Here is a 27732-nt window from a genome sequence, read left to right on the forward strand (position 1 = left end):
AATAATTAAAGATTATAGTAACTTAAGGGCAATCACATCAGTATAGATAGCAAAAATTTGTGTTGAGGATTTGTTTACGAAATCTCTTACTGGAGTCAGCCAAATTTTCCGCTGACTTAAAATGTCTACATGCATGTCTTCATTTTAGTCTATGTGTCTTCTTGCAAATGACAATTAGCATATTTTTTTCTTTTTTTAAAATTATCTCGTACAGTATATCTGCCTAGGTTTTTGGAGAAAGCTTAATTCATGTTAGTATCTTGACCTCTGTTTCAAAGTTGGAATATATTTGGAATTGAGCCATTTTACTCACACCCTATGGTATCTTAAAAGGACAGTCTCAAAAATGAGAAGAAATTTAATGGGAATGGTAAAAGAATCTTATGGGAAAAGGTAACAAAGTAAATATATAGAGTTTTGGGTTAAAATTGTCTCTTATCTATGGGAGTAGGTTCATTTTGTTCCCTCAAATATTATCTTGAGCATATTTAATCCCTTATCTATGGGAGTAGGTTCATTTTGGTCCCTCAAACATAACGTTAAGCATATTTAATCCCTTAACTATGCTAAAGTGGGGCACTTTTGGTTCCCCTAATAGAACCTGTTTAAAAAGTAAAAGTGTTAAACCCATGTGACACTTACGTGACTTGTAAGAGGCTAAACCCATTGGACAAAAATACTAAACTCATTCGCCTTTCTCCCCGACTTCATATGAAGAAACACTTCATCGGAAAAAGCCCTAGCCTCTCTGTAGAAAGCTTCAATTGGCTGGAAGAAGAAGTAGCTGATTCTTTAAAACAGGCAGAAACTTTATCTAATATATTGAAATTTGCATTCACATGCTTCTGAGAAAAATTAAAGCGGTTCCACCAATTAAGATAATTTATAACAGTTGTTTAAAAGAATTTTAATTTTTTTAATATTTAACAAAAAAACTTTATATTCACATGCTTCCAAAATAAGTGGAACAATTCCGTGTGTGCTGCCAGATTACCGTTTAAGAGTTGGTTACCAACCATATGACTCAAATATTATGAGTTGCTTTGCTAATATCTTATATGAGTTGCATTTTTTTTTAGAGAAATGTCATTACTTTGCTTTGCATTTTGTCCGATGGGTTTAGCCTTTTACGGGTCACAAGAGTGTCACATGAGTTTAGTATTGTTACTTTTTTAAATGGGTTCTATTAGGGGAACCAAAAGTGTCCCACTTTAGCATAGTTAAGGGATTAAATATGCTTAGCGTTATATTTGAGGAACCAAAATGAACCTACTCTCATAGATGAGGGATCAAATATGCTCAGGGTAATATTTGAGGGACCAAAATGAACCTACTCCCATAGATAAAAGACAATTTTAACCCAAAACTCTAAATATACAACCGAAAATACTATTGATGCAAGGCTAGCATTTTGGTCCCTCAATTATTCATAAATTTTAATTTTAGTGTTGTGTGACATCGTGACTAACCACATTTAACCTTTAATGATTTACGTACACTTTTGACGCCTTTACCTTTGAATATTAAAAAATTTACTACAATTATAAATTATTTCACCACTAATTAATTACTCATGTGTTATGTTAAGCTTATACTATCAATCCATATTTGACGATAATATAGTTCTAAGAAAAGTCCAAATATAACATATCTTTTGGATAAAGGAATCAAAAACACACATTTCAATTAATTGAAGATTCAAAATGCTTAGCTAAATATCACCAGGACTAAAACCATAATATAAATAGTCAAACACATATTTCTACATTGAGCTCTCAATGTATATATTAAGTACATTTAAATTGTGCATACTTATTGAGAAAGACATATTTGATAACTTTAATCATAATAATAGTATTTGTTTAAATTATTATTTACCTCTCCGTAAACGTTTCATTTATTTAATACTTTACTAATTGCAACCGTATTAGTAAATCTGGAAAACATTACTTAATACACGACATTTTATTTTCCTAAAACATCAAACACTTTAAAGCAAATTCAGTTTACCAAAATGATTAGTATGTCACACCGAAAAGTTCCTCCAGAGAAGATGATCTCTTACGCTCGATTACATTTTGAATGGAAAGAAAAATAACCTCACAATTTTTTGTGTGTGTTCTATTAACAGATCTTTTGTAAAAACTAAAAAGAATCATATAATACTCTCTCCATCCTAAAAAAATTGTCTTACTTTTTTTATTACTTTGTCTCAGAAAGATTGCTACATTTTTATATTTAAAAATAATTTAATTTTATGAATTAATTTACAGCCACAAAAATATCTAAGGATTATTTTGGATCATACATTTCAAAAGTCTTCCTTTATTTCTTAAAGTCCGTGCCAAGTCAAACTAAAACAATCTTTTTGAGACGAAAAAAATATTTGTAATATATTAAAAACCGAATCTCCTCTCGTGATCCTCAACCCTCCTCAACCTCCACACCTCCATAGACAATAAAAGAAAAAGAAATACTAGGTACGATATTGCAATTAAAGTTCACAAGTCACAAATCATTATGGAGTGACCCAATGCCATGTAACCATAAGAGTTGTGGTGGGATTTTTCGGAGTTTTTCCATCCGATATTTCGGGTTTGAGTTGCTAAAATGAAAAAAATCTTGTTGGAAGGGCTGTCACGCTATCCGAATTAATCAGACTCTAATACAGATACCGAACATCCAATGAGAAAAAAAGAACCCCAATGCCATGGAGAGGTGGGGCTTGTGTCAAACTTGAGTGGCAGAGGGTTATGGGTCTACTAGAGCAGAAGAAGCACGTGGTGGGTAAATGTGGTCGTGTGGGCTGTAAAAGAAAAACACAGTTCATGTATGTTTGTCTCGTGCTCTTTTCAATTTTCATACACATGCAGTGAAGGCATAAAGAACACCACAAAACTAAAGTTGCCCTAGTGACACATGAACCTTATCCTCCCTCAATTAGGACTGCTATACCTTTTTTCTTTTTAGCTTATTCCCACTATATCATTTTTAAAAAGAATTATATAATGGTGTCCAATACAAATTGTATTTATCTCGATTATTTTATAGGATGTATGGTATACTTTCTATCAATGTATGTATTAGGTAGAGGCAGAGCTAGAATTTTTAGCTTATGGGTTTTAGACCACAATTATTTTTTAGGGGTTCTAGGTAAATTGTACATATTAAATAAATCTTTTAATACAGATACAGAATTTGAGTCAAAATCACTGAACTCTGCCGGATCTGGAGCCGCAATTACCTGTAGCCGCAATTGTGGCTCCGGCCTAGCATTAGGTATATTAAGTAGATGTGAAGAAATTAATTATGTAGGGCGGTTTGTCTTTCTTGAGAATTGAAGTTTGGTATCCATATGCATAACGTTCATCAACTTCATTAATCGCTAGGTCACATATTTGACACGACTTATTCACACCACTACTATGTATTGGGGTCCAAAAACTCTAGGCTTTGAGAAACTAAAATTTTAAGGTCCAGTTTGGCCATGAGAATTTTTCACTTTTTTTCGGAATCAGCGTTTGGCCATGAAAATTTCAAATATAACTTGAAGTTGTATTTAAAATTTGAAAAACATCTAAAAACTTATTTTAACCTTTTTCACTTTCAATACATTCAAACAACAAAATAATCTTTACAAAAACTTTAACCAAACACAACTCCATCTTCAACTCCAATTTCAAAATTTCAAACAAAGTGAAAAATATTTGGTATTACGGCCAAATGCCTACTTAGTTTAATTTTTATTTTTTATCTTTTGAAAGGGGAAAGGAGTAAGAACTGTACGTTCTTTGTTTACTGGGCTTCATGTGAGTGCAAAGTTTGGCAGGTTAGTTTTTTTGTTCTTTCGCACTAGATCACAATGTGTTTATCTAAATGGAATAAAGAAGGTGATGTGAAAAAATATTAATTATTACTAATACTTTCACTTTTTGGTTAAATATCCGTGATAGGAGATCATGGTACCCTGAAATTTGGCACTTTTCTATTCATGTAAAGTTGTTCATAATTAAAAGCTAGTCTTTTATTTATTTCCAAGTGATAGTATTTCATTTACACCATTTTTCTATTGATAATTGTTAAAGTTGAATAGGATACCATTATCCTTGCATAGTGCAATATTTCCAATACCATCTACGTACGTTGTTATAACAACCAGTCAACCACCACACAAACTATAAATAACTATCATGGACAACCATTTTCTGATCATCTGACAATAAGGCTATTATTGATAACGTGGAAATTTAAACAAGTCTCGAGACTCTTATTTGAAGGATAGAGAGTTTGATATAAAGTAGTCCATTATCATGCTCCCCACTTGCAAAAGGTCAGCATCTCCTTTAGCTTTTTGGACAAATGGGGTATTCTACTGATGAATACCACTTGGCAAGTATTTATTTGATGAATGTTATTTTGTCCTTGGTAGTTCAATGAAGTTATGATAAACTCACATCATGTCGTTGATTGTTCTTCCCATGGTTATGGAACTATTGCCTAACTACATTTTTGTTAATTGTGCATCTGACGTAACCATTTCATTTGAAAGTTTAAGTCATTAGAGAGTACACGCATATAATCACCTAAGTGCGTGGTTCTATTCCTTTCTTTTGATCAAGTGTAAAAATTATTTTTGATAATGAATGTCGATGACATATATAATTCGGTACTCCTACCTTGCCTAAAAATTTAATATGCCAAAGAATATTCTTGACTAGAATACCTACATGTCTGTTTCAAAATTCGTAGATGACAATGTCAGACACTAGTCATGTATTCTTCATATAAAGAAATTTCGTAGAAATTAAATCCTAGCCAACCTACAAACCCCACAAAAGATTAGGCAAGATTTTCTCACAAGAATAGTCTTACTGATATGGAGAGATAAACAATTTCAGCTAGAGAGGATAATCTCCAAGCCACTTAGCTTACTGATGGATATACACAATATAATTTGATGGCTATGATTCATGCATTTTCACACATTGAGTTCATGCATTAGAAAAAAAGAGATTTATGAACTAATCATTCCAAAAAGAGATTTGACACATGACTTTGTGTTCAAACCGAATTCCTACTTTAATTTGTAGAAACTACCAGACAACTCATCAAAAACTTTTTGCCAATTTTCCTTTTGTTTAACCCAACCCAATGCCACCATTTTGAATCTTCTTTCTTTCTAGGTGGCTTCCTTAAACAAGAATGAGGCCAAGCAAAGGGTAGATATAAATTGGAACGGTTCTAAAAATATCTCAATTAATAAAATAGTTACATTTAAAGGACTTAGTCCACGTGTTTAATTATGGAGCTTAGTTTTTATGCACACACAATATAAAAGGACTTCTATACTATCAGATCATTTAAAAGATAGTTATGAATTAGTAAATTGAACAATATGATAAATTACTTGAGACAATAAGCTAAATATATACTAATAATATACGAACTTTTTTATACTTATAATATAGATAATTTGAATCTATGGTTATAATGAGCATACTCTAGAAAATTCCACAATAATTTAAGCATAATGAGGAAACAAATGAGCACATTGTGTCGACATTTGCTTCATATATTTCAAAGGAGAAGATTACACAAATGACATACCAAAAAAAGGTATATCCTCCGTGACAATTTCATTTATGGCAGATTGAGTAGGAAATCAACTTTTTTAGAGGACCACCAGGCCTGTTTTTCTGCGGTTGTCTATTTGTGGACTATGCCAAATTTTACTGTCACATGAGCTACTCGTTTACTCTGGTCTACTTACTGGACTTTGATTTATTATATTTTATAAATAAATATGGCTACACCTCATGCCCCTAAGAGACAAAATATACAGTTATATATAAATAGATAAATTCATCCCGTGAGCACTTATAGAATAATACCTTTAGATGATTTTCTACTGACCCCTTTGTGGTCTAGTGGTAAGTAGAGTAATTTTTATTCACTGTTGGGTAATGTGGAATAGAGCATATGTAATGAAATCAGTAAAATAATACCTTATTGAAAATTCTTTCTACTGTAAGTTGTGCTATATATATAAACGAACACATACATAGTAAGGTCGTGCAATTTGATAAAGCAAAATTCAAAATCCTTTTTTCTTCGGGGACAAAAAACATAGTAACATTTTGAATGGTCAAACAAAGTGATGTGTTTTTTCCCTTATCCTAACCACTGTCACGAAATTCACTAAAAGATGTTTACATGCTCACTTGCTATGTTGGTATAAGTAAGACTACATTGTAGATAGAGACGGAGCCAGGATCCGAAGCATGTGGGTTCGGAGTTTTAATTCTTTAGAGTTGGTGGGTTCTTAATTAATTATTTGTACATATTTGACAAAAATTTAATACAAATATATGATTCGGACAAAAATTATTGGATTCGGCCGAACCCACATCCAAAGGGCTGGCTCCGCCCCTAACTGTAGTCTGTATGTATGACCATTTTTATACTGAGTTGTGCTATAATCGAACAGTGGTTAGACTTTGCGGATTCGAGAAATTCAAAATCATTTTAGCATTTTGAATGGCTAAACAATGGTGTTCTTTTCCTTATCCTAACCAGTGTCATATTTAAATTGATTAAAAGTGTATACTTTTCCTTGCTCTTCGAGTAAATTTCTCAAATGATCATTCAGGTCAGTGACACTAATAATAAAGGCACTTATCTTATTTTTGTATCAGTAAAGGTTTAAAGCCACTCAATTTAAACCTTATTTCCTACAAAATAACTCCAACAAAAAACTACTTTCCGGCACCTAAAATCTGACAGGGAGCCTGGAGGGCACCCCGCAAACTAGAGGATTTTTTAAATTTACTATGTTTACTATAATGGTGGAGTAATTATTATTCCAAATGTTCCTTAAATATCTTTTGTGATCCCTCTTAATTTGCCAAATGGAGCAAGGATCTAGAATGTTGAGTCCGGAATCAAAATAGCCTCAGAAAAAAGTTTTTGAACCAAACTACCCTAATAAAAAAAAAGTTACAAAATTGCCTTTAGTGCAGTAAATTACTGCGCTAAAGCAGTTACTTTTTTTCCGGCTCTTTTGGTTAACTCTTCTTTCATTACACTTTTTAACGTACTTTGACCATATATTAATCATGCTTCGGGACCCCGAAACTTCAATATTTAATATAGAACCCTACTTATTTTTGTGCGATTAATAAGGTAGGCTCAATACATCAAGGATAAGAAAATCTTCGGATGGCCGTTTTAGTGGTTGAAAAGTGCTCGAACGCCATTTTCGTTTGAAGGCTTGGTGTCATTAGCTTTAAGTTCTTTACGAATACTTAAACTTGTTCATTTAAATTTACTATTTTTTAGTCAAAATTGCAGCATTCATACAAATCTCAAAATAATTAAATTGCATCATTCATAACAATATGAAAATACTTAAACTTGTTCATTAATAAGAATCCCAAAATTTTTAAAATACAATCATCAAAGAAAGAAAAAAATTTAAAAAACATTCATCAATTAATGCCCTTGAGTTGATCCTCCGCCACCACCGCGAGATGTGCCACCACCACTAGATGTGTCACCACTGCTAGATCTACCACCACGAAAGTTTCCTCCACCACGAGAGGTACTTCCACCGCGTGATGTAGTTTGACCACCATGTTGTAAGGGACACTTGCGCTTATCATGACCAACATAATTGCAAAATGAGCATTTTCGAGCGTATCTCCCTGGTGGAACATCCATTTCATTATAAATATGGGAGTATGCTTTCTTTTTGAATTTACGGATAAATGCTTTATTTGCAACCATTGAAAATGGATCCGATGGCCAATAACTCTCACTACCAAGTGGGTAGAACCTTCCCGCATACGTTCTTGCATAATTTTCAACTGTATATTCCTCAGCCATGTACGGGGAGGTGTTCTTTCCCATTGCGATAAAACACTTGAAGGCATGAGAACATGGCATGTGATATGATTGCCACTTGCAGCATGTGCATGTTCTTGGAATCTCACAAATTGTGTGGACGTTACCTCCTTTACCTTGGTGCACACTTGTTGTGAGTTCAAATATGCGCTCTGCAGAGTTGTACTCCATCCGGTCATGTTTTTTAGCCTTATATTTGTAGTACTCGAACAGTTGTGACGGTTTTGGCATCCATCTTAGACCTGCTGCTGCATGTGCTTTGGCCTCTTTTGCTCTATTGACGAACCGCTCCACAACCTGCTTAAAAGTCATCTCACCATTGCGGTGATGGGCAATCCCTGTTATACCCCATTTTAACCGGGTTGATTTAGGGGTACAACATATTGGTGACTCCTATTTGTTTTATTTAAGGAGTCGCCACCTAATTAATTTAACGGTGAATTAGGACACCTAAATGTTAACTAAGGTAATGTTAAAACTAAACCTCCGTTAATGGTCTGCTTAACCAATGTGATTCTAGATAAGGGCTCTATATTATCCTAAAGGGAAGGGGTTAGGCATCCTTTAGAATCCGCTAACTACGGTTGTCCGGCCAAACTTAAGTTAATTAATTAGGGCTAAAGATGCAAATATAATATTTAAAATTAAATAAAATAGCTTGTAAATACTGCTAAAGTTTTAAAGAAAATATAAAATGTTGCTTAAGATAAGATTTAGAGAAAATATAATAATTTGCATAAAATAAGATTTTAAATGCCATTTCGAATAAAACTTATAAAAATTGTCAAAGCTTTAAATACTAATGCTTTTTTAAAATAAGATTTGCATAGAATATATAAATAGAAGAAAACGCGGGTTTGTGCAGTGTTTTAATAAACATTTTAAACAACTCGAATGGTGAGATATTAATAATTCTTTTTTACGATTTAAGAGTATAAACAAAAATACAAAATAGCTAATGTGAATTTTAAATAAAACTTATATTGTATCAATATGGTGATGAAGAAATGCTTAGACTTATTTTCTTTAAATATGATGGAAAAGGGACATAAGTTTCCCTCCTTTTCATTAACTTTATTAATTATGCTTAGCTAAAATGATGTGTGATTGATCCAGCTTGAATGAGTTTCCTATAAAATATATTTGAGTTTATAGTGACATATTAATGACGTCTTGAAACGTTTATGATAAAAATATATAGTCATGCCATTTTGCGAATCAATCATTCCAAATAAAAAATATATATATTAGACGTTATAAATAGTTTTAACATAAAAGGAAGATAATAAAATTTATGGAATTGATGGTTAGTCTTCATTAAACTAACTACCCGTTACTAAAACTAAATCTACTAATTCATTAGGATTCATCTAAGTTAATAAAAATAAGATAAGATTAGTCATACAAAGAAAATAAAAATACACAACAATAAAATAAGGAAGAGAGAGGAAGAAAAGATGAAATGGATCTGGTCCATCTTAAGGCCCAACTGCTGGAACTGTGCGCGTGATTGGGCTTAGGGCCAATAAATTTTATATGTTGCTGCTACGGGCTGTTGCTGCTTATTGGGCTTTGGCCCAGAAAATTTTATGTCTTTCTATTTTCTTTGCTGCGGACTGAGAGCTGGGCAGAGAGAGTATTATGCTGTTGGGCTTTGGAGGGTCTCATGATCTTGTGATTTAGTATGGAGGAACCCCAGTTGTCCAGGGCAATTATTACTAGGTTGAGTGGGTACTCAAAGCCTTTCTTAAGACCTTAACTCTAGAACATCATTCCTTATCTCTTCACAAATCAAATGACAACCTCCCTGACCCCTTTCACAGTTAGGATGCATAGCACTGATTCATTTTAACATCTACCATGACATGCTAGTTAACTTATCATGAGACATTAACAGTACACACTTTGAGTTTTGATTTCTCCAAACCTGAACCTTCATTCAACCAAACAAAAATGCAACCAAACATATTATACAAACAGCCTCCAACAGCTTTTACCACAAAAACAGTCCATGGACACAACTGGTGTAGCTAAATCAAGTTCATCATCATTTTGAACAAAAACAAACAATCATGCAATATGTGTAGGGCATTTGTCTCTTTTTTTAGAAAACAATCACAGATAATGCAAAAATGTGCTAATAGATAGTAATCATTTTAGACTAGATCATCTCACATAATCGACCATATGATAAAGCTGCCGATTGATTAGAAGACCATAACCAAAAGATTACATAAATATCCGAGGGTCATTACAATTAGCACACATTTTTACTATTGTTTTAGATCACAAAATGCATAATCAACTATATTAATACATCACAAAAACTATCATGGTACTCCTACCAATATTAAGGTGAACATATGCTAACACATATTCATTATAATCAGACAAATTCTAAAGCCTACCTAAAACACATACTTGCAATTGCATGAGGCTAAGCAGACATAAACATATGATAATATTTATTAATTATGATTAGACTAATCTAACTAATACCAAACTAAACACAGGATAACACATACTCGCTGACTAATACTAAACCAGAACACACCAATACATACCGACCCAGAAAATTACTCGTACAAACAGAGAATTAAAGAAAGTTGCTAAAAGAAATAAACAGAAAAGGGGAATTACAGACCTTCTTCGGGTGCGGCGAAGTGAGGCGAGGGTTTCGATATCTACCTCGAACGCTTCAAATCTACTTAGAAACACTACGAATTCTGAATTTGCATATCCTCGAATACAAACAGATGCCAAAGGCCAAAACACAGAACACAAAAATGGTATAGCTTTCAACTCGATGTCAAACAATACTGCTAAAAGAACTAATATTTTTCTATGGGGGATTGCTGCGATTTTCCGAATTTGAAACCTAATTTCTAGGGGATTTCTGCGGTTAAAACAAGTTGTTCTTGGGGAATTTCCGGGATCAAAAGTAAAACCAGTTCTTGGGGTTTCACCAATCAAGAAGAAAAACCGGTTCTAGGGGAATTTCATGAATCGAAAGACCTCGTTCTTGGGGGGGTTCTCACCGATCTGAAAAATCCTCCCCCAAACCATTCGAAACACCCTTCTTTTATAGGGCTTTGTTTTTTGCGTTGTGTTGAATGAAAAGAGAGACGCGTGGGGAACAAGGGTAGTGGAAACGTGGGAGTTGGCAGTGCGTGGGGTGGGCGACACGGTGAAGTGGGGCGGCAGTGACAGAGGAGTGGCATAGGGGTGCGGGATAAGATGGGCGAAAAGGGGAACGATGAGGGAGTGGTGGTAACGTGGTGAAGTGGAGTGACAGAAGTTAACGTGGGGGGAACAGACGCGTGGGGGGGACAAGACGGAGTGGGGGTGGCAGAGGTAACGTGGGGAGCAGAGGGAGGAAGGAGGAGGGGGAGGCGCGGCGCAGGTGAAGAAGGAGAAAGAAAAGAAAAGAAAGGGGGGGGGGGGGGGGGAGATTTTAGGTTTTTTGGGAAAAGAATGGGCCGTCCGGGTCGGGTCGGTGGTGTGGGCTGGATATTGGGTTAAAATAGTGGGCTGGGGCGGCTAAAGCATGGGTTGGGTCTGAAAATGTGGGCTAGGATAAAATGTGGGTTGATTTTATGAATTGATCCGAAAATAATATGAGTTGATTGGGCTACTACATTTAAATAAAAGACCTATTTAAATAACTTGTGTTAAAATATTACTTAATATAAAATATGCAATTATTAGTGCTCAGATAAAAAATGGCGTTGTAATAGCCGTGCAATAATATTTCGAAAATCCACAGTAAATAAACACTATTATTTAATTATGCAAAGATAAATGCGATGTGTATGCGTAAGCTGGTAAAATGCCGAAATGATAAAAATTGTGAATTATAATAATAATAATAATAATTATTATTATAATAATAATAGTAATAATAATAATAATAATAATAATAGTAATAATAATAATAATAATAATAATAATAATAATAATAAATGATGATGATGATGATGGCTAGTAACTGTAATAGAATAATGAAACACCGGTATTGATAAAAGGCTAATAATTATAGTAAAATATAAATATATATGTTTTTAATTTTTTCAAAAATATTAGAAGCATAAATAGGTATTTCGGAGGAGAGGCGGGACAAAATTGGGTGTCAACAACTTGTCCCTCTTTGCCCGGTAATGATGAAAAGAGTTGTCAGGCAAAGACGTTGACTCAGTAGCCTATTTTGTCCCGGCTAAAGGAAACTTGAGAGGATTATGACCGAACTCCGGCCTCTGAGTTGCCTACATATCTCGGGTTGCACGAGAATCAGGTCGAGTGTAGTTCTGGGATAAGTATGACACCTGAACCCCGATTGGCGTGAATCTTGCAAAATACTGTCCCAGTGTTGAATTATGATGACACGGGGTATTATGATAGAAACTTGAGAATTCTGAAAATTGAATTGCTGGAATGCAAGAGAATACTTGTGACTAGAGACGAGTGTTCGAGGTAGATCTTTGACCCGTGTCGGGAAGTCTGATTATCCTTCCCGACAAATTGCCCCAGTTCGCTGCTGAAGAAATAGTTCCACGATTTGATGTGTGATGCCAACTTTGATATTGTTCAAAGCCACCAGCTAAAAACAATTGTTAGCAATAAAGAAATATATGTGTAAATAAGACAGGGTTGGAGAAGTTTACACTTGTAACCCCTGTTTCGAAAGTTGAAATCCACAATATACTTTGGAGATGAATTAAATTTATGGTTTCCACTTGAAGAGGAATTAAGTCGACATTGATATCCACCTTGACGAGAGCTAAATCCACATCCGCTTTATTTTACGGAAATATAAATCTGTATCCACTTTCACTGTACATAATATAAATCAACATCCACTTCCGAATTGGAATTTGGAATACCCGCATTATAAGGTGGGTGCCTGAATTGAAATTTGAAATACCCGCATTATAAGGTGGGTGCCCGAATTGAAATTTGAAATACCCGCATTATAAGGTGGGTGCCTAAATTGAAATTTGAAATACCCGCATTATAAGGTGGGGGCCTGAATCAAAATTTGAAATACCCGCATTATAAGGTGGGGGCCTGAATCAAAATTTGAAATACCCGCATTATAAGGTGGGCGCCTGAATCGAAATTTGAAATACCCGCATTATAAGGTGGGTGCCTGAATTGAAAATTTGAAATACCCGCATTATAAGGTGGGTGCCTGAACTGAAATATAAATCCACGTCCATTTCCACGGTACCAAAATGTAAATCCATATCCACTTCCACAGTGCAGAAAGATAAATCCACGTCCACTTTCACAGTACAAAAATATAAATCCACGTCCGCATTTCACGGTACAAAAATGTAAATCCACATCTACTTCCACGTCCGTATTATACGGTACAAAAAATAAATCAACTTCCACGTCCGTATTATATGGTACCAAAATAAATCCGCATCTATTTCCACGTCCGTATTATACGATGCAAAAATAAATCCACATCCACATCCGTATTATACGGTACAAAAAATAAATCCACGTCCACTTTCAAAAAATAAATCCACTTTCCACGGTGCAAGAAAAATAAATCCACCTCCACTCTCACAAACTTTAAAATGAATCCACTTCCACGTCCATGTCCACAATGTTCATATGAATCCACATTCGTTTCCACGATATCAATCTACTTTTACTTCCACGTCCACAATGTTCATATGAATCCACATCCCCTTCCACCATTTTATTTTTCTATAATATAAATCTACTTCCACTTCCACGTCTGATGTGGCGTGATTTTTACGCCACAATCGATACTTTTCGGCTATAAGTTTTACTTGTTGTTAAGCAAGTCAATGTGATTTTACGTGTTTGTTAGTGTTTTTCAGGTGAAGGAACAGATTTGGCAAAATCACAGTTGAAGTGCAGATCATGGTCGTAAATTGAAGTTTACGGACCGTATTCTACAATACGGGCCGTATTCCATGGTCGTGTTTAAGGATAACAGAACCAGAAAGTCAAACTGAGAAGATGGTGGTTTACGAGCTAGGTTTACAGACCGTATTCCAGTTTACGGTCCGTATTCCATCACGTATTTAGCATTCAAGCGTCTGGTAGAAAGTCTGAGATTAGCGAAGTGAAAGACGACCACGAAGTTTACGGACCGTAAACCACTTTACGGTCCGTATTTTGGAAGGTTGAGTTCCACACAGCTGAGAAGACGACGAGGGCGTAAACCATCTTTACGGTCCGTATTTCATCATGACGGGACTGAAGTGCAAAATCTGTAACTTATGTAATTTCAAAACCTATAAATAGTCATTGTAGGGTTTTAATATTCATCATTCAATATATTTTTGTCTCTTGACTTAGAACATAAAATTCTCTCTAGTTTTTGAAGATTCAAACATCAATTCAAGTATTCTCAATTCCTTTTTTCATTCCAAAGTAAGCACTTATGAATTCTTCAATTTCTTATTCCTTGTTCTTCGTCATGAGTTACTAAATTCCCTTACTAGGGTTGTGAACCTAATGATGGGTGTTTTGTGATTGGGTTGTAATTGATATACAAATAATGGAGTATTAGGGTTTAGTTATTCTTCATTCTTCATTCATAATTAATGGTTGCAAACATTGATTAAAGCCATAAACCCTAAATTTATTTGGAAAAATAATTAGGGTTGGTAAGAATAATTAACAAGAACTCAAAGCTTTAAACTTTGTTTAATAAATTCACTTAGGAATAAGAGGAATTTACTTGGCACGATTAATCGTTCTTCATAATCACTTTCTTATATTTGGGAAAATCATAGAAAGATATAATCTTTATTTATTGAGAAATAGTAGAGATTCACATAGAGATTAAATGCATTCATATAATGATCCATTACAAGTATATCAAGATCAATACCCATGATCATACACTCTATCTAACGGGGACACAACCTTAGTTTCTTTTACCATAAGTATTCACCAAAGCAATAATTTAGCAACTAGTCATAGAAAAACCAACTTTTACACAACTTATCGGATTAAGCCATTAGACCTAGAACTTAGCATCTACGATTTTAGTACCCTTTTCACACCATATTCCCTGTGGGATTCGACCCCAACCTCGTTGGGTTACTATATTTGACAACGTCCGCGTTATGCCATTAATAGGTGTAATTTGAGCGTATCAAATTTTGGCGCCGTTGCCGGGGAATACGGTTTTGAAATTACTAAATAGTGTTTGCTTTGATTAAAGTCTTTTGCTTATTCCATCACACCTTGTTTGCTACTCTGTGTAAACCAGGTGATTATGAATCAAAATCAGCAGAATCAGCATGCGGGTAATCAGGTGAATCGGTTGAATAATCAAACGGATGAATCTGATGAAGAGAATATTTTTGCTGAACTGGTTCAAGAGGATGACTATGCATCTGCCATTGTTCAACCTCGAGTTGGAGCGGCTACTGTGAAAATTGACTCATCTCTTTATCAGCTGCTGAAACTTGAGGGGTACTTTTGGAACTCTACCGAGAATGACCCTCAACGTCATTTGCAAAGTTTTGTGGATGTGTGTGCTAATCACGTCCAGAAAAATGTTCCACAAGATGCTATTCGGTTGAGGCTATTCAAGTATTCCTTAGCTGGAGAGGCTAGAACATGGTTCGAGAAGCTGCCCCGAAATTCAATTACTTCATGGGCAGAGATGGTTACTGTGTTTCTTAAAAAGTGGTATCCCCCTAGTAAGAAGGCTGAGATTTGAGACAAGATATATGAATTCAAGCAGCGACCGGGGGAACAACTATATGAAGCCTGGGAGAGGTTCAAAGAATATCTACAGAAGATCCCAAATCATGGTTTTCCGGAAAATATATTGATAGAGAAGTTCTACCGAGGGTTAGATCCAGTGACACAGTCAGTGGCCAACAATGCGGTTGATGGGTGTTTTATAAACAAGACCTTCCGACGAGTGACCATAATACTCAACAAGCTGACAACTCATAATCAGGCTTGGCACTCGAACAATGCTGATGTGGTACCATATGGTAGTGCTATGCTCCAGAATATAGTGAAGGAGAATCAGGATACCCAGCAAACATTGGCAGAACTTGCAACAAATATCTCCTTGCTGACGAAGAAGTTTGATGAGTCTCAAATCAAGAAGGTAAATGTTTGTGAGGAAGATGCAGTTTTGCCAAAAGGGATGTACCATGCTCCAGATGGTCAGTTCCTTGAAGGGCCACCTATGCAGGTTGAAGATGCTAACTATGTTAATAACTCTCAAGGGGGTTATCAGCGACAGAATTACCAAGGTGGCTATCAGAATCAGAATCAGAATCAGAATCAATGGAGACCTCAGCAAGGTCAAGGTGCTTACAACAACTCTGGGAACTACAACAATAACTATGGTGGTGCGAACCAAGGGAGCTACAACAACAACAACAATTTTGGGAGCAAGAGTTCCAATCCTTATATACCACCAAAAGGGCAAGCATCAGAGCAGGGTAGTTCGAAAGTTGAAGCAATTCTTGAGAAGATTCTGGCCAATCAATCAAAGTCTGAGAGGACTTTATCCGGGTTGACAGAAACAGTGAGCTCTCATACAGCGGCTATTCAGAAGCTTGAGTCGCAAATGAGGGATATTTCTAAAGAGCAGCACCTTTCGAAAAAGGGAGGACTTCCAAGTGACACCATCCCAAATCCGAAGAATGGGGGAGGCGGTTTAAACAATGTGTTTGCCATTACCACTAGAAGTGGTAAAACAATACAGGGAGCTGCTGAAGAGGTGATTGATCTTGAGCCGATAGATGATGAGAATGAGGTGCAGTCTAACGCACCTATTATTGCTGATGAGATCCTTGCTGACAAGAAGGTTGCTGATATTCCAGAGATAGTAAGAGAAGCTGATGACACTAGCAAGCAGGCTGTAAAAGGGGCTCTTCGCCCTTTGACACAGCTCTTCAAATCTAAACCTCCTTTTCCTCAGAGGTTGGTAAAGAAGAATGAAGATGCTAAGTTTGAGAAATTTTATGATCAGCTGAAGCAGTTATCTCTAATTTTTCCCTTCTTGGAAGCTGTCAAGGAGATGCCCGGTTTTGCAAAGTATCTGAAGGAGTTGCTGACCAAGAAGAAGACGGTTCAACATGAAACCGTGAGTTTGACTCACATTGTGAGTTCTATTATCTCAACCACAACTGTTCAGAAAAAGGGAGATCCTAGGGCGTTCACCATTCCTTGTTCTATTGGGTACCATGACTTTGCTCGTGCTTTGTGTGATAATGGGGCGAGTATAAATTTGATGCCCCTTGCTATATATAAGCAGTCAGGTTTGGGAATGCCAAGGCCGACTACGATGAGGTTGCAGATGGCTGATAGGTCTATCAAAAGACCTGTTGGGGTGGTTGATGATGTGATTGTGTGGGTTGGTGAGTTTTTGTTGCCCGCTGACTTTGTGATTCTTGGCTGTGCTGTTGATCGAGACATTCCTATCATTCTGGGGAGGCCTTTCCTTGCTACAGGGAGGGCTCTGATGGATTCTGAGAAAAATGAAATCAAGTTTCGAGTCAACAATGAAGAAGTGACTTTTCAGGCTAGCAAAGGGATGAAGTTACCAAGTGCTTATGAGAGCATTTCAGTAATTGATTCATTTGATGTAGTTGATGATGCAGTGGAGTTCAAAATGGAAGAAGAGAGCTTGGGTGAGGCTTTGGCTGGCATTCTGATGAATTTCGATGCTGAAGACATGAAAGGCTATGAGGAGACAGTTAACTCACTTGTTGGGTTGGGCTCATACACATACCACCCAAAGAAGCTGAGTCTTGATCTGGAAAATAGAACAACTCCTCCAGCAAAGCCTTCAATCATTGAGCCACCTAAGTTGGAGCTTAAGCAGCTCCCGTCACACCTGAAATATGAGTTCCTTGGTCCCGACGGCACATTACCGGTGATTGTTTCAGCTTCATTGACTGAGGAGCAGATTGTGCAGCTTTTGGAGGTATTGAGGGAGTATAGGCGTGCTATTGGTTGGACCATAGCAGATATTCGAGGTATCCCATCTGGGATCTGTGAGCACAAAATTCAGTTGGATGAGGGCAGCAAACCAAGTGTAGAGCATCAGAGGCGACTAAATGAGAATATGCAAGAGGTCGTCGATAAAGAAATCATCAAATGGCTAGATGCAGGCGTGGTTTTCCCGATCGCTGATAGTAAATGGGTGAGCCCGGTCCAATGTGTTCCTAAGAAGGGCGGCATCACTGTTGTACCTAATGCTACATGAGTTGATCCCGACCAGAACTGTCACCGGTTGGAGAGTTTGCATGGATTATCGCAAGCTCAACACAGCCACGAGCAAGGACCATTTCCCTATGCCCTTCATTGATCAGATGTTGGATAGACTAGCAGGGCGTTCTTATTATTGTTTCCTTGATGGTTACTCGGGTTACAATCAGATCAACATTGCTCTGGAAGATCAGGAGAAGACCACGTTCACTTGTCCTTATGGGACATTTGCATTCAGCCGGATGCCTTTTGGTTTGTGTAATGCACCAGCGACCTTTCAGAGGTGCATGATGTCAATCTTCTCCGACATGGTGGAGGATTTCTTTGAGGTGTTCATGGATGATTTTTCCGTGGTGGGTGACTCATTTGATGATTGTCTTGGCCATCTGGGTCGAGTGCTAAAAAGGTGTGAAGAGACTAATCTGGTGCTGAACTGGGAGAAATGCCATTAATAGGTGTAATTTGAGCGTATCAAATTTTGGCGCCGTTGCCGGGGATCGAACCCGGGTCACCCGCGTGACAGGCGGGAATACTTACCACTATACTACAATGCCATTTTATGGTGAAGGAAGGAATCGTCCTCGGTCACAAAATCTCTGAAATGGGAATCGAGGTCGATCAAGCAAAAATTGATGTGATCTCCAAACTTCCTCCACCTATCTCAGTAAAAGGTGTCCGAAGTTTCTTGGGGCATGCTGGGTTCTACAGGCGCTTCATCAAAGATTTCTCTAAAGTTGTCAATCCTTTGTGCAAGCTTCTTGAAAAAAAGGCTAAATTTGTGTTTGATGAGAAGTGCCACAAGGCGTTTGAGGAGTTAAAAGTGCGTCTCACTACTACTCCTATTATTGTTGCTCCTGACTGGTCCCTACCATTCGAACTGATGTGTGATGCTAGTGGTTTCGCAATAGGTGTTGTGCTTGGGCAGAGGCACAATAAAATTATGCACCCGATCTATTATGCTAGCAGAACGCTGAATGCTGCACAGATGAATTACACAGTGACGGAGCAAGAGTTGCTTGCCATTGTGTTTGCCTTCGAGAAATTTCGGGCCTACTTGTTGGGGTCCAAAGTTGTGGTTTATACTGATCATGCAGCCTTGAGATACCTCATGGCAAAGAAGGAAGCAAAGCCGCGACTGATCAGATGGGTGCTACTGCTGCAAGAGTTCGATTTTGAGGTAAAAGACCGAAAGGGCACTGAAAACTAGGTGGCTGACCATCTCTCTCGGCTTGAAGAAGGTGGGAAACCGTCTGATGAGCTTGATATAGATGATGTTTTTCCAGACGAGAGGGTGTTGGCGGTGTCAAATGAGGTAGCACCATGGTATGCTGATTTTGCCAATTATTTGGTAACAGGTATAGTTCCCGATGATATCAATACTTACCAAAAGAAGAAATTCTTGCGGGATGCTCAGCAGTACTATTGGGACGAGCCTTATTTGTTCCGCACATGCGCTGATAACATCATTTGGCGTTGTGTTCCGGAAAGTGAAGTAATGGCAATTCTAAAGGCATGCCATGACTCTCCTGTTGGGGGTCATCATAGCGGAAACCGGACTGCAGCCAAGGTACTTGAGTGCGGCTATTACTGGCCGACTATTTTTCATGATGCTAATCTTTTGGTGTGGTCCTGTGATCAATGTCAAAGGCAAGGGAATATCGGCAGAAGGCAAGAGATGCCTATGAATTTTGTTATGGAGGTGGAAGTGTTCGATGTCTGGGGGATCGACTTTATGGGACCTTTTGTGAGTTCTGGTGGAATGAAATACATCTTGGTAGCTGTGGATTATGTGTCAAAATGGGTTGAGGCGGTGGCTTTACCCAATAATGAGGCCAAGAGTGTTATGGGGTTCCTTAAGAAGAACATATTTACTCGTTTTGGGACTCCGAGGGCGATAATCAGCGATGGTGGATCCCACTTTTGCAATAAAGCGTTCGCGGGACTGATGGAGAAATATGGTGTAAAGCATAGGGTGGCAACGCCGTATCACCCTCAGACAAGTGGACAGGTTGAAGTGTCCAACAGGGAGATTAAAAGTATTCTAGCAAAGACAGTTAATGCCAATAGAACTGATTGGGCCCACAAGCTCGATGACGCTCTATGGGCATATCGGACTGCTTTCAAGACTCCAATTGGGACTTCACCCTTCAAGCTTGTATTCGGAAAAGCTTGTCACTTTCCGGTTGAACTTGAACATAAAGCTATATGGGCACTGAGGAAGCTGAACATGGATTGGGAGGAAGCAACCAAGCTGCGGTTGTTTCAATTGAATGAGATGGATGAATTTCGGTACCAGGAATATGAGAGTTCAGCCCTTTATAAAGAAAGGATGAAGCAATACCATGACAAGAAGATTCTGAAGCGAGAGTTCTACAAGGGCGACTCTGTATTACTGTTTAACTCTCGGCTGAAGTTGCTACCAGGTAAGCTCAAATCCAGGTGGTCTGGTCCGTTTGACGTGGTAGGTGCCTCACCCCATGGCGCGGTTGAATTGAAGTCCAGAGATGGTACTCGGACATTTAAGGTGAATGGGCAGAGATTGAAGCACTACCACGGAATGGTTTCGGAGGATAGGATTGTTGATCGCTACAGGTTGAAACACCTCGGCACGAACAATGATCTGGTGTACCAAGAGAAGGAGTGATTGGTCACCACCGTCGTGCCGCGACGTTAAATCAAGCGCTTCTTAGGAGGCAACCCAAGTGTAATGTTTATTTTTCTTTGTTGTTCTTCGTACATATAGGGTAATGGTTGTTTTGGTACAGGAATATGTGACAGAAAAATTCTGCTGAGATGCAGGTAAGTTCAGTTATCAGACACTGTTCTGCAACATTGCAAAAGACGCCTGAAGTATACGGACCGTATTTCATAATACGGCTCGTACCACAGAGCGTATTTAACAATGCTGCAAAACAGTGAGCACTGTAATGTAACATGCTGGTTTACGACCACGTAGGACGAACCGTATTTCACAATACGGTCCGTAAACCTGAACGTAAACTAACATGAGACAATACAGTGTACTGCCCACAATAACATCTCTAAATACGGGCCGTAAATCGATATACAGACCGTATTTAGAAATTAAAAAAAAAAGCAAAAAAAAGTAACACAGGTTTAAATAACACGCAAACTAAACCAAAGTGTATATACACACCATCTCACCGCATCAACTTCCCTCCATTATTTCACCTCACCTTCACATCTCCCTCCATCTTCACTACTTCCCTTTCAACTTCTATTCCATCCCCACGTCTACCCACCATTAAACCATCACCTTCCATCTTCCTAACCACCATAAATACGAAAACTCCACCAAAAAAAAAAAAAAACAAAACCCAGCCCACCAAAAATTCCATCTCACCAAGAATTCGAAATCTCCCTCTGCCCTAGGTTTAATTTCGTGTGTGATTGCAGTGGTGCTCTACAAATCTGTGTTTCTAGTGGTCTGATTCATCATTGAAAGGTATGACTCATGGTCCCCATCCTTCTTTGTTATCTGTGAACTTGAACTTGGTGGTAAGTGATTGTTTAGACTGGGTTGGTGAAATTAAGTGCTTAATTCCCTTGGTTAATGATCTAGTGAGGGGATAGAGGTGTTCAATTTTTTTAATTCTCGTGGGTAATTGTTAATAACACCCCAATGGGTTGGAGGGAATTCCATACTTCAAAATTTGAAGTTTTTGGTCTGCCCACCAATGGCTTGACACTCGCGGGAATTATGAATATTGATAGAAAAATAGGCGAAGTCTAAGTAGCCTAAACCCCAACACAATGTGAAACCGAGATATGATATGAAATTGTGAAATCAAAATAGGTGTGTCTGTGGTGCGAATTACGATTGCACATTACGGACCGTATTGCACTTTACGGTCTGTATTTAAGCATGTTAAGTGGACAGAATGACATCCTAAAGGAATCCTAGTTTACGATCTGACTTTACGGACCGTAAACCAGTTTACGGTCCGTATTTAGGATTTCACCAGGGGACAGAATGTTCTGCAGATGATTACTCAATTTACGATCGCAGTTTACGGACCGTAAACCAGTTTACGGACCGTAAACCAGTTTACGGTCCGTCTTTTGTGTTTACCACCACAGACAGAACATGTATTCTGTGCACAGTCATATATTCTTATCTTTGGTTGATTGTTCAATAATAACTGATATGTGGTGTCTTTTGCAGGAATGGGTCAGAAAAGAAAAGCAACGAGATCGGGGGCCCACAGCACGAGCAAGAAACAGAGAGCGCGCTCGGATTCAAGGTTGATAGATGAACCTTCCACTTCGGAAGGGGAACAATCAGGATCCGAGTACGCCGAGGTTATACCGCCACCTAAAGTCCGGGGGGCCCCCACCCAAGACAAAATGGCAACCACATCAACCCTGCCCTCACCCATGACTCCATCAAAATCTGCGTCGGAAGCCTCCAGTCTGAAGAGGGGGATTCTGACGCGGAAGCATCAAGCAGGGGGGCAGCCACCCAGACTCCACCAGAGAGTGACTCAGCAGGGCCTAGTGAGGGCAGTGATCCGGTTGATGGTACGCCACCGAAGGGTCGTAAGCTGGTCGTCAGGACCAAACATTTGGATGACGAGAAGCTACGGTTCTCGGTAAAGGGGTCAAATGAGTTGTATGACCAAGGGATGGCCGGGTCTGAGAATGGTGGGCAGCCATTGAGGAAAATATTTGAAGAACGACGGCTGATCTTCGATGGTATTTCAGCACACCCACAGCTGGATGATACCATCAAAGGATACAAATTAGATGCCTTCACTCATGAGCCGGGAGAATATGCTCCGCATATTGTGCGGGAGTTCTATGCATCCTATGGGGCCGTCTTGAGGTCGATGAAAAAGCCAAGTCTTGCCTGGCATCAGATCCCAATGCTGGAGAATGTGACGGTTCAGAACTCCTTGGTTAATATCTCCGCCAAAGCCATCAACAGGGTCCTGTTTGGCGATGACTTTGTAGCTCCCACTGATCTGAGCCTGTTCTTAGACAAACGAGACAGGAAGGACAACAAATCCGTCAGGCAATGGACTGCAGCACTCATCATATCCGAGCCACATGAGCAGAAATGGACTAACGATGGAAAGGTTAAGATCACTAAGAGTTGTTTGTCCACGGAGGCCAAATTTTGGTGGACTTTGCTGCGGTATCGGATCACTCCAACACAGGCAGATAATACCCTTTCCACCAATCAGGCAGTCACTATTGCATCCTTCATGTCAAGATACCCGATGGATATTGGAGAATTGATAGCGGAGGAGCTGCATGTCCGGGCACACAAGCCAAACCAGAACATGGTCTTTCCGTGCCTTATCACAGCATTGTGTCGACGGGCAAGAATAATTCCGCTTCCAGAGTGGGACGGTACCATTACAGCCGCACATGTGGGGGATTGGAGAAAAAACAAGCCGGTAAGCAAAAAGGACCGGGAGGCAGATCAGTCCGGTGATGAGGACGACACTCAGTTAGAGTGGAGTCCGAGCCGTGCTTATGGGACTGATCCAGGAGGTTCTGAGTTTGGTGCTGCCGCTACTGGACCGGAGGCTCCCACGACAGGTGCTCCATCTACTGTCGGTACACAGGGTGATGCAGCCACACTAGCTGTTTCGGAGGCAAGGCCTCCACCACCACTTCCGGCCACACAGGATCCTCCTTCGGGGTCCTCCACTGCTGCTGCGACAGCCGAGCCTGTTGATCCAGAGGTGGGGTTGATACACTTCATCCGTGCTAACTACAGCCAAATCGCAATCAAAGCAGTGCGGACCGAAAGGCAAGTAGACAAAATCTTGCAACAATTCAGGCCGAAGGTGGCAAGGATAGTGCAGCAACTGGTCACTGAGGCAACCACAGAAATCCGTGCGGAGTTTGAGAAAAAGCACGAGGTGTATCAGGCTCGACTAGACAGCTTTGAGGCGAGATTGTTGACTCGAGAGCAGACCGCACCCGGTGGGGAGTCTAGTTCTTTGAGGAGTGAGTTGGAGAAGCTGAGGACTTTACGGTCCGTATTTTGGAAGGTTGAGTTCCACACAGCTGAGAAGATGACGAGGGCGTAAACCATCTTTACGGTCCGTAAAGTGATTTACGGACCGTATTTCATCATGACGGGACTGAAGTGCAAAATCTGTAACTTATGTAATTTCAAAACCTATAAATAGTCATTGTAGGGTTTTAATATTCATCATTCAATATATTTTTGTCTCTTGACTTAGAACATAAAAGTTTCTCTAGTTTTTGAAGATTCAAACATCAATTCAAGTATTCTCAATTCCTTTTTTCATTCCAAAGTAAGCACTTATGAATTCTTCAATTTCTTATTCCTTGTTCTTCGTCATGAGTAACTAAATTCCCTTACTAGGGTTGTGAACCTAATGATGGGTGTTTTGTGATTGGGTTGTAATTGATATACAAATAATGGAGTATTAGGGTTTAGTTATTCTTCATTCTTCATTCATAATTAATGGTTGCAAACATTGATTAAAGTCATAAACCCTAAATTTATTTGGAAAAATAATTAGGGTTGGTAAGAATAATTAACAAGAACTCAAAGCTTTAAACTTTGTTTAATAAATTCACTTAGGAATAAGAGGAATTTACTTGGCACGATTAATCGTTCTTCATAATCACTTTCTTATATTTGGGAAAATCATAGAAAGATATAATCTTTATTTATTGAGAAATAGTAGAGATTCACATAGAGATTAAATGCATTCATATAATGATCCATTACAAGTATATCAAGATCAATACCCATGATCATACACTTTATCTAACGGGGACACAGCCTTAGTTTCTTTTACCATAAGTATTCACCAAAGCAATAATTTAGCAACTAGTCATAGAAAAACCAACTTTTACACAACTTATCGGATTAAGCCATTAGACCTAGAATTTAGCATCTACGATTTTAGTACCCTTTTCACACCATATTCCCTGTGGGATTCGACCCCAACCTCGTTGGGTTACTATATTTGACAACGTCCGCGTTATGCCATTAATAGGTGTAATTTGAGCATATCAACGTCCACATCCACAATGTAAAAAATGTAAATCCACGTCCACTTTAAAATAGTATTGTAGAAAGGTATCCACGTTTATATCCCAATCCATGTCCCATTGTGATGGAAGTTAGATCTATAATTATCCCTTAATTTAATATATGATGCAAGATCTCGATCTAAATTTCATGAAGAATGGAACAACATCAACCGTTTAGCGCAAGCTAAATTTACATCCACATTGAAGAATATTTGCCTTTTGCAGAAGGCTAACTCTTTGTTCACGTCCATAACTAAAATTTGAAGAAGAGTCAAATATGCGCCACATCAATGTTAATTGAAACCTGTCTCATCAATGAAAAGTTGTGAGTTTAAAGAAAATTGGTTGACTTGTGCTTGTTGGGGAACTTGGCCCTTGAATTGATTTTTGCTTCGGTCGCGTCCACATTCTTCGATGTCCCACCAGATATTTTGCTTTGCCGGGGAGTTTCAGTTATAAAAGTGTATTTTGCAAAATAAGAGTCATGAGATTTGGATGACTTCGAAGGGAAATACCTAATGGATTTAACAGATGAAATGATCGTGAAGACTCGAATTCGAATTTATCAACATTTCTAGAAAGATATGAAACAAACTTTATTTAAAATTGTTGAATATTTAAGACTACTTTTATGCTACTTCTAAAATTGTCCCAGTTTCCAGTCCTAGAGACACTTGGTTCTAAATAATTGAAAAGTGAGAACTTATAATGACCGTTTTTTTTTTGGAAGCGATTTGACCGATTTCAAAAATTTGTCCCAGTTTCAAGATACTAAGACATATGAATTTAAACAGTGGGAAGACCAAAATCTTATATAAAAATCCTTATGTATCTTATAGGAACTAAAATGGTTTGGACAAACCGAAGATATTGAAAAATTAAAGGTAAAAGGGCCGAACCCGCCTCAGGTTGCCTATGTATCCCAAAGGAATCAGGCCAGACGTAGTTCGTGATCAAAATAAGAACTTTTGAGTTTTGTTTTTTAATAAAAGGGAGGGCCGAACCCTATGTGGGTTGCCTAAATTGAAATTTAAAAATACCCGCATTCTGAGGTGGGTGCCTGAATTGGAATGAGCTGGTCGAGAAGAGGTAAAATAGCTTGCTTGTTTTGAAAATCTGGCATAGGCAAAGTCTAACGAACCCCCCGAAATGGAGTCATATGTGGTGGAGTTTGAGAAAATGACCGATTTTGAAGTACCATATGACTTAATTCAGCAATTGTTGCTCAAGACGAGGAATGATCTCCAAATGTGTTTCTGGTTCATTAGAGGATGTGGGATCACTTGTGATCGGTAAACTAAGAGATGGCTCAGATGAAGTGGTTGCATTGATCAAACTTTGCTCCATTTTAGAACGAGTCTTTTTAGTTAACTAGGTGATTAGTGATGAGTCAGAGTCTGATTTCTTGGCTCTAGACCGTGTGAAATATGGATGCTCCACCAGTTCCCCTTTAGCACAAGTCAACCTTCTTGTTTTAAAAATAAGTTTGAAAGAAAAAAGATAAAATAAGAAAGAAAAAGAAAAACGAGTCAGTATACGGTAAGGACATGTTATTGCACATAAACACATTATTGCACATAATACATCGCGTTCTATAATGCAAGGGACCTCTTTATGCCAAAGGTAGGCCTAACGAATATTTGAAGGACAAACATGTCTTTTATGTATCATTCCATAACTCTTCCTAAAACTAATTTACAAGAATAATAAAAATTTATTACATGTCAATTAATAATACAATTCAAAGTTAATCTAAGATATTTAATACTTCATCTCCACTGATTTCCTTTAGTTGTTTTCAACACTCCGGCATTAATTGGATGCTCCACGACAACCTGCAACAAAATGTCAGTTTTTCCTGAAATATTTATCTATAGAGTACTAGGTCCACATATTCCACATATTTGTCCTTCCAATAATGCATATAGATAATGAATAGCGTCACTTAGAGTCATATACTCATTTGGACATTTGGTAAGGTTGACTAATGAACTTAATATACCAAGGGTATTAAGCCTCCTAGGTTTAAAATGATGCATGTCCTTACAAGGTTTTGGTTTTAGCTCTACCTAGGTAGACTAAGAGTGGTTTTCCTATGACACAAGGCTCCCCCAAGCGGACAACTTGGGAGTGGAAAGTCCGTGGCTGTCGACTGCACCGCCGATTGACTAAATCCACAACATCGATCCAACTAAAGGGGTAATTTAGTAGTGCACGGCCGCGAACCGCGAAACCGCTTTAAGTGTGTGAATTTGTGTGAATTTTCCAGGAGTGGAAGAAGTATGAGCGGAATGCCAATTTAAGGAAAGCAATAACATACATATTACATAGAAAAATTTACATAAGGAATAAAATATAAACACCCAAAAGCATATAAGGGAAAAGCAATAATGAAGGCAAAAAGAAAACAAACAAGATATTCAACAAATTAACTATTAACCTAAGTCTGTTCTGGATAGAGCCTAAAGTCCCCAGCGGAGTGGCCAAGCTGTTATACCCCATTTTAACCGGGTTGATTTAGGGGTACAACATATTGGTGATTCCTATTTG

General features: G+C 38.1%; 2 non-coding genes across 2 annotated transcripts; both read right to left on the minus strand.

Moving 5' to 3' along the window:
- Positions 1-15611: 15611 nt before the first annotated feature.
- Positions 15612-15717, minus strand: LOC132643100 (small nucleolar RNA R71). The gene has a single exon (XR_009583545.1). It is a non-coding gene; the product is annotated as a small nucleolar RNA R71 (small nucleolar RNA).
- A 2897-nt stretch (positions 15718-18614) lies between these two features.
- On the minus strand, positions 18615-18689 carry TRNAD-GUC (transfer RNA aspartic acid (anticodon GUC)). Its single transcript has one exon. It is a non-coding gene; the product is annotated as a tRNA-Asp (tRNA).
- Positions 18690-27732: the final 9043 nt, after the last annotated feature.

Source organism: Lycium barbarum, chromosome 5 (genome assembly GCF_019175385.1).
Source record: "Lycium barbarum isolate Lr01 chromosome 5, ASM1917538v2, whole genome shotgun sequence".
Classification (NCBI taxonomy): Eukaryota; Viridiplantae; Streptophyta; class Magnoliopsida; order Solanales; family Solanaceae; genus Lycium; species Lycium barbarum.